The following is a 9,665-nucleotide window of genomic DNA, read 5'->3' as shown; positions in this document are numbered from 1 at the left end:
AACCTCAAATGTAGAAGTGACATAAACTAGCTTTACGCCCGTTCTACAACTCTAAAGGTGTTCTCACAACACTCTTGGAGGTAACACAGTTGAGTATGTATACCGCAGTCTTCACTGTGAAACCCCAAAATGAATCTGGTAAGGAAGCGTAACTCATCATCGAGCAAACCATGTCTAACAAGGTCCTATTTTTCCTCTCCGCTACACCATTTTGCTAAGGTGTACCTAACGTTGAGAGTTGGAAAACGATTCCATGTTCTATCAAATAGTCCTGGAATGCCGAGTCCAAAATTGTTCACCTCGATCCGATCGAAGTGTTTTAATCTATCTATCCAATGTATTTTCAACTTCAGCCTTAAACTCTTTGAAATTTTCAAAGGATTCAGACTTCAGTTGCATAAGATAAACATACCCGTACCTGGAGTAATCATCAGTAAAACTGATAAAATACTCATAGCCACCTCGGGCTGGCACATTCTTAGGAGCACAAAGGTCAGAATGTACTAACTCAAGAGGCTCCTTGGCTCTATAACCTTTTCCAGTAGAAGGTTATTTAGTCATCTTACCCTCAAGGCAAGACTCACACACTGGTAAAGAATTTTCTTCTAACTCACTTAGAACTCCATTATTCATCAATCTCTCAATCCTATTAAGATTTATGTGCCCTAAATGAAGATGCCAAAGTTGGGCATTTTTTTGTGAGAAATTCGTTGACGTTTTGATTGAGTTATGACAGTTCTAAACAATTCAATATTATGGAGGAAATTAATGGCTAACGGCCTTAGCACGTATAAATTTGATTCCATATTTGCTGTGCAAATAAAAACACCATTTTTATGAATAAACGCTTTATCCACATTAAAAGAGATAGTATATTTACATTGCAATAAACACTTTACAGAAATGAGGTTCCTTTTTAGTTCAAGAACAATATATACATCATTCAAAATAAGAAACCTATTATGTAAAGATAATTAGAGCCCTCCTACTCCCACAACTGAGATGACATGCCCGGTGCCTACTCGCATCGTCATCTCATCAGCTTCCAGCTGTCGCCAAGATCTAATCCCCTGAAAAAGAAGAACAAACATGTTTAGCGGCGCTCGAATCAATTATCTAGGCTAAATCATCATTTTCCACTCAACAAGTTTCAAGAACGAGTAAATTATATTTACCTTTATCGGCCTTGGCTGCTTTATTCTTTTTCAGATACCGAGAACAGTTCCTCTTTCAGTGTCCATCTTAGTTGCAGTGGAAACACTTTCCTTTAGCAACCTATGGACACCTCCTTAGGGCGACAGGTAGTGGGTTAGTAGGTGCCTTCCCTTTTCCCTTACCACCCTTCTTCTTCTTCCCCTGTGTAGAGTTAGAAGTAGAAGGTGCAGACTTCGTTCCTGAGGTCAAACCTCTATGGAATGTCCTAGAGGATGAAGCAACATTTGCCTCATTCTTCTTCCTTTCCTTACTTTTTAGTAAATATTGGTAGGTCTGCAAATCGTTGTGGAGAGTTGTAAGGTTATATTTCACTTTGTAAAGAATCACATTGCGAACAAAATGCAGGAAGCTCTTCGGCAAAGAATTATGCTAGTGGCTGCCCTCATCGAAGGTAGACCTGTTCAACTCTGCCACATTAAAGTGGACCATCATGTTAAGCACATGTTCACGAACAGAGGTGCCTTCTTCCATTTTGGAGTTGAATATGTACTTAAGAGCCTCATGCATAAGTTGTTCAGACGGTTGTCCAAATATCCCTTGCAGGGACTCCATGATTTCACACGCTGAGACCATAGGCTTATGTTTCTTGCCCAAGACTTCAAAAAGACTTGCCAAGATGTAGGCTCAGGCCTTCTCATTCGCCTTTGTCCATTGCTCATATGTCTCCCGAACATTTTGAGCGGCATTAGGAGCTGGAATAGGAGGACAAGCCTCCGTGAGAGCGAACATGAGATCCTCGATGATCAGGATTGTCGTGATCATGTATTTCAATATTGCAAAATTATCGCCAGTAAGTTTTTCGGCGCTTAATAATGCCAACATGGCTGTTGCCATTTTGAAAAAAGTTGCTGAAAATACAAACAAAACTTTATTAGGTTTTGCTAAACCACTTTTAAACCAATCAATTTTGCAAAACAGTTTCAAGTACCCTAAGTTATAGACTTCTATTTTGCAATGATGCCCCAGTGAGGCAGGACAAACGTCACCGATGGGGTGATCTTAGGTCTATGTTATCCAAGTTTTAAACACTTTAAAACCATGAATTAAACCTAAGTGAGCATGCATGTCTTTCTTATTTCTTTTAGTTTTAATTTCTCTTTAACTTCTAAAAAGAAACAACTAAAACCATTGCGCACAACGAAGTGTTTATAACATTTATAAAGTAACCTATGTGTCATGCTTCATGCAATTTCCAGTTATTACTATACATAACTTTTATATAACGTGTAACAACCAAGCAAACATGCTATTATTCACCCTTATACTATAACAATCATAATATAAAGATGATGCATGTCAATGTTTTTTTATGTTTGCATAAATATAACTCTTATATTATATGATGCATGAGCATGCTTTTACTTAATTAAATCATGCTCCTCTAAATTATAACAATTACAAAAAAGAGATGATGCATGACCATTGCATAACCTAAGGTGGGATTTACTATATGTGCATACTATATGTCATATAAAAAAACATACATCGCATGTAATAAATAAAGGATTAATGGACCGGGATGAGCCTTCATAAAAACCGGAATGAAATAACCCTACCTATTACATTTTCTATCGAGCAAACTGGTTCACAGGCGAACCGGGTCTTGAACCGCTAAGAGGACTCCATCATGTAATAAACGTCGTAGGTAGACGATCGTCTAGTGCAAACTAGACGATAGAAGCAAAATTAAACGATCGCGTAGACAACAACGAGACTACGAAGCCTGATCGCTTAACGCGGCGATCGCTTAATGCGGCGATAGGTAAACGATTTACCCTGCGTTACTAAGCGATCGTTTAGTCAGTTACTGAGCGATGAAGCTTGCTGACCTAAATGATAGTCCAGTGCGCGCACGCATTAAACGATACGTGAGCATCCCATCGTCTACACAACACGATACTCAATGATCGCGTACCCGATCGTCAACACAATGCGATCAACCCTTGATCGCATACCCCATCGTTTAACCGATTCGATCAACAGCAATCGCCTACCCCATTGTCTTCATAATGCGATCAACAGCGATCGCATACTCCATCGTCTGCATGATGTGATCAACCCTTAATCGCCTCCTTCCTCGAAGAACTGCAATGCTTGCTCCGATCTTCTTCACGAACGACTCAAAGCTCAAACAGACTTTGAATACAGACTCGATAACAATTATTAATGCCCCAAAACGTAGAGGCCTTTACAAACAACTGCAAATGTAAAGAATTAAATCAAGCTAAGGCTAATCATCCATGAAAGCATCCATTAATCCCACACATCCACAGCCTTTTAACAATTAAACAATGTAGAAATGCACTCACCAAGAATGTAAATGTAATTTCGTTGCAACATATGAAATTGGAGTATCAGAAACTGGCTCTGATACCAATTGAAGGATTTCTTAACGAAGAGTTCCATGAGTGCGTTTGGATCGCTCCACCGTGACCGAAATACACCATATACATTCAAACACATAGTTATGCAAACAAATCGTAATTAACAGCATGCGTTGAACAAGAAAATAACAAGGGAGAGAGTTCTCATACCAGTTGAAGACTATTTGTTGCTATCGTGATTCGAGCTAGGAGTGTATTGTATAAAATAATTTTAAAAAAATTAAGTTCTAAGTATGAATGATGCGTTGATGTATTCTTAACGCGGTGATGCGTTAGAGATGTGCAACATAACGCATGACACTCCTCTATTGACGTTCAAGTTTTCCTAAATCATACCCAAGTATAAATCCAATTTAGGTTCTTTGTAAGTCTAGGGTTGAACTCAGGGATTCAGATTAAGCTAACGCAGACCTTGCATTGTAGCTGTTGTAGGGATATCCTAAATGTATGGAGAAATGTGTTATTTACACTAAGGTGTTGTGTGTGTGCAAGAAGATACAAAAGGGTTGAGTAGAGAATGATGAGCTGTGTGGAAATGGATTTTAATGCAAGTGGTATGCGTCGAACTAAGATGGATGTACACGAACTAGAATGTGATGAATGAGATGATTTGTTTATCTTTTTTCATGCGTTAGACTATATTCAACACTTCTCAATGCGAATAACATACAAAACCTATCTCTAGGATGTATGCGTCAAACACAGGATGCAATAAAACACAAATGAATCTATTTCTAGATGTGCTAGGCATTCTAACTTGATGCTGGCTTATTTATTCTCTCGAATAGTCTAAGCTAAAGATGCTTTTACCAATTGATCAAGTTAGCTTAAGCGTTTGAAATGGAATTTTGCATGAAATATAGCTGCATCCAACATAAACAAGAAATAAACAATGGCAAAGTGTGATAGATCAAATATGTGAATTTATAAAGAAACAAGTTGTCTTTACAAAAGCAATACTTAATCAGATGAAAGGATGAAAGCGATAAATAAGATGAAATGAAATGAGTCAAGCCACAGAGTACAATCTTTTGTCCTCTTTGGCTCAATTCTAGTTGTGTACAATCACTTGTATAAGAATTGGACGAAGTGTCTCTCTCAAGCTCGGCTTCCTCCGCTCCTTGATTAGCCGTGGTGGTGGTTCTCTTCCCTTCTGCTCTTCTCGACACCACAGCACAGCTCTAAAGATCTAAAACTACGTCTAAGCTAATACTGAGACTAAAAACTGAGAATGAGAACTTAATTGGACTTCGAACTCTAGAGGGATTTCTTCTATTTATAGGCGTTGGTCTTCTCCAGCTTGATGATGGGCACCATTAAAGTCCATGCCCTGGTCAGCCGCCTCACTCAGATGCTTTTCAGACGCTGCTTGCTGCAGGTGTCCATGCTTGCAAGTGGTGATTTGACACAAACAACCTGAATCAATGAATCTTCCTTGTGTTGAATCCCTCCGACGCATGCCCATACGTTAGACTTTACATGTGACACTTATTAATCATGTGTTAGCCTCTTGTTGAAATCTTGCAATAAATGCGTTAGTGCCGCAATACTTTAGTAATAAACATTCTTTTGCATAAGTTTGATAATGTTTGAGTAATTCCATGCGTTTCTTCTAAAAATGAGGAGAATTTATCATTAAAAACCTTAATTGTTCCAACTTAAGAGCCACAATAACTTATATTTCTACAAGTTATCAAAGACGCTCTTCAAACTATGGAACTCAACACAGCGGAAGACCTCTGCCCGATCAACCAATGCCCAGCAGATGTGTCGACTATAGTAGCACGAACAACTGCAAACACACGAACGCAGAGGAAATGACACCATCAGAAAGAAGCCCGAGGTATTCTCGGATTGAGAACCCAAAGCGTGGTCTTCGGTGAGTTTGGTAGAGGTAGGATGAAGAACTGATCGTGTAGGTGATAAGCAAGTGGGAGAGAATATGAAGTTATCGCATAGCAAAATGATTATCACTTAGAAGAAACTACACGATCGTGTAGATTTTACTGAACGATCGTTGGGAAAACAGTAGGCAATCGTTTAGCAAACACGACACACTATACGATCATTTAGGACTTAGTGTGTGATCATTTAGACGCTAGGTAGGCATCGTTTAGGCGCTGAGCGACTATCATATAGGCTCTCGAGTTTAAGCGATCGATTACGTTTTCACACCCACGTAAAAATTTCGATCTTTTTTCGAACCATTCAAAATGAAACAAATTTCATTTTGTTCATCAGTTACAATAACCGACGTTGTTCCTCACTAATGCATGTCCGAGAGAGATTTTAGGTTAATTATCATATAATTCACCAGTTAAATTATTAATAAATATAATCATATTATATTTGTGAAGTAAAATACAAGATGTGAAGTAAAATAAAACATGAGACTTTAGGGCATCAACCCCAACAGGAATGTCCCCCCACCAAGCTCCAATAACACGGTCAACATTCCCTACCAGAAGTTAACTCATCGTCCAAATCTGAAAGAAAAGCATAAGAAAAACTACAAGGGAATGACACATGCTTTAATATTAAAGCAAAAAGAGGAAATCTGGATTAAAAAAAGTATGAAAAACATTCAAGAAACATAGACGGATTCTAAGGGGAAACAACCGTGGACAGTAACTGTATGAGGAAAAAAAAATTATAGGAGTAAACCCTAAGTAGTCACAAACATGCAAGATAAATCAGAACACTCTAGAATCGAAAATGCAAACATGCAAGAAAGAATATTAAACATGCAATGAAGAAACAGTGGACAGAAATTGTAAAAGGAAAATTAAATTATAGGAGTAGACCCTAGGTAGTCACAAACATGCAAGATAAATCAAAACACTCTGGAATCAAGAGAACAATATGGCATGATGAAATCAAGAGAACAATGTACAAATATTCAGCGTCGAACAAAGAAATCGAAAAATAAAATTAGATCTGAATAGAAAAGAAAAACTAGATCTATTATAAAATCGTCCAAGAAAATAGTTAGATCAACCAAGAAAATGGTTCGATCTACTAAAACATCGTTAGATTTACAAGAAAATCATTCGTATGTAACCGATTTAAGAAGAAATCAAAGAAGTCTGAGAGGAATACAAAGAAATTAAAAAAAAACACACAAAAAAAAGACATACGGAGAAACCAAAGGAGAGAAACAAAGAGATGAAGAGAAATACAATCCATTCCAGCCGAGGGGAATATGGGGAGACGAACGAAGAAGACAAACGAAATGGCAAAAGAAGGGAGAAGATGAGAAAAAAGAGAGAGAGAGATGATTAATTACGAGTGCCAGAAAGAAAGAAAGAGATGGTTCTAATTAATTACGTCTGACGGAAAGAGAGAAAGGGGGTAGAATAATTAAAACCTGCAAGATTGGGGCGTGAAACGAGGGGGTAAATAAGGAGAAAACCCACCGTTTTAGGGAAAACATCCATCAAACACTGAGTGGGCTTAAAACCCAACCCCACCCACCCATCAAACAGCCCCGAAGGACATTATTTTAATTATAACATATATAATTAAATTAAAATAATTATATCACATATAATTAATTCCCTTAATTAATTTGAACAATTGAACTTAATCCAAAAATTGATTCTCATTAATTTCCGTTGAGCTACAGAGGGGACCTTATGGACCTGTAGTTTGAAGCTTCAATAGTATATGAATAATTAATTAAACTCTTTAATTAAATTATTCACCATCCATTAACTGTCGAGCATTCCACTAAAGACTGACAGTTGCACTCTTTGTACTATAGATATATTTATGTGTTCATTGGATATAACCAATCAACAGTACGATGACCCTTCAAAAATTGCTCGTAAGTACAGTTAAGCGAAAATTACCATTTTGCCCCCATAGTTACATCTAACTTCTTAAGTACCACTGATTCCTCTAATGAATAATAAATAATAGTTCAACAATGACCAAACCCCTCTTGGGCCAGGAAAGGGTGTGACGTCACATTGTTCAAGCCTCAGAATCAGCCCTCAAGGGATTAATTTATCTACTAACCCCGACGTTGGGGAAAGAGTGAATTCCTTCTCGTGTAACTATGTATCCAGCTCTTCAATTAGACGAATTCCTAAAATGGTAGGTTTGTCGAGTCGGTGATCTGGCCATTCTCACCGATACAAATCAAAGGATCGATTTCATAGTCTGAAGTTCACAACTTACTGAGTATTCTGGTCATGTCACCTATGGTCATCCTGGTGAAATATAAGTTTATATTATGAACGGCGTTATATAATGAGACTAGTCATTTTGTGGTCTAGTCTTATACAAACTCCTTTGTGTAGAATATCCCCACTCACATGTCTTCACATGAGTAATCAAGATCAAATCATTTGTAGCACTTTACAACAATTATAACATCTACAAAGCGACCCATACTCGTAGTGTCACCAGGATAAGGTATCTAACCTTAACCATATACTACAGACCATTTAGGTTATCACTTAAACATGATCCACCCGTATGTCTCTATATACATGTTTAAGCTACAAGATAACCTTGGATGTTAGTTTATTGGTTTGTAGATTAATGCAACTAAATGTCAAATACAACATCACATATTTTATTAGATAAATAAGATATTTGTATAATACAATTACAAACTATAGGACCTTATGAGATTTAGGGCACCAACCCCAACACGAAGAACCCCTAAGACAACAACGACGCTTCAACAATCGAATGATCAACAATGGCGAGCAATGTTCTTCGATGACTGAGAGACAACATGACGTGGCAGATCAACGACTGTGGGTGGCAGCGTGAATGAAACAAAAGAGAGGGGGTCTCGATGTCGTACAGCTGGAAGAGAAAGAGAATAAATTTTTTTTGGCACGTCTCCCAAGGTAACCCTAAATAAAAATATATAAGTATATGTATTATTTCCTTTTCCATTCCCCAAAAAAAAAAAACCTCCTTAAAACCCTTAACCAAACTTAAGTTCAAATCTCCAACATCCTTTATAAAAAAGCAAAACATAAATCTATTTTTTTCCACCTAAAATAAATTTTAACTAAAAAAACTTAAAAATACAAAAAATCTCATCGCACAAGAAACTCAAATTGCAAAATTACCTTAAAATTTTGGAACGTCATACTCTTCCCCCCTTAATAAACTTTTGTCCTCGAAAGTTCTAATCCTGAAATTACCTCTTCAAACTGATGATTCTACCATAAAACTTTCATTAATGCCACCTCCCGGTTACGTAGAGTCTTCACCTCTCTAGCTAAGATTTAGATAGGCTTTTCCTCGTAACTCAGATACTCATTCAGTTGCAAGGGCTCGAAGTCCACCATGTGGGATAGATCTGACATATACTTCCTCAACATGAAGACATGAAAATATTATGGACCATAGAAAGAGACGGTGGCAAAGCGAATCAATAAACCATAGGGCCAATTCCCTCAAAGACCTCGAATGACCCAATAAAATGTGAATTTAGTTTCCCCTTCCTTCCAAACCTCATAACACCTTTCATAGGCGTTACATCAGAAACACTTTATCACCTACCTTAAACTCAAAATATTTACACCTAACATCGGCATAACTTTTCTGTCTACTCCGTGTTGATAGTATTCAAGCCCTAATCTTCTTCATGGCTTCATTTGTCATCTCCACTAGCTCAATTCCACCAACTTTCTTTCACCAACCTTACCCCAGCAAACAAGAGACCTGCAAGAGCTTCAAATGGGGACATGCCAATGGTGGCCTGATAACTATTATTATACACAAACTCTACCAAATGCAAGTGGGAGTCTCAACTCCCCAAAAACTTCAACACACAAGCGCGCAACATATCCTCCAACATCTGGTTCAAGTGCTCCGTTTACCCATCTATCTGAGGGTGGAAAGCTGTACTAAAATTCAACTGAGATCCCAATGCTGCCTGGAGGCTTTTCCAAAAACTGGAGGTAAAACGAGGGTCTCTACCAGATACAACTGACACTGGCACCCTATGCAATCTCACTACCTCTTTCATATGTTGGATCGATATGGCAATAACCCTAGAGGGAGGGTGAATAGGGTTTAATTAAACTTTTTTTTTTT

The sequence above is a fragment of the Benincasa hispida genome, chromosome 11 (genome assembly GCF_009727055.1).
Source record: "Benincasa hispida cultivar B227 chromosome 11, ASM972705v1, whole genome shotgun sequence".
In the NCBI taxonomy this organism is placed as follows: Eukaryota; Viridiplantae; Streptophyta; class Magnoliopsida; order Cucurbitales; family Cucurbitaceae; genus Benincasa; species Benincasa hispida.
Note: the sequence above shows the minus strand (reverse complement) of the source record.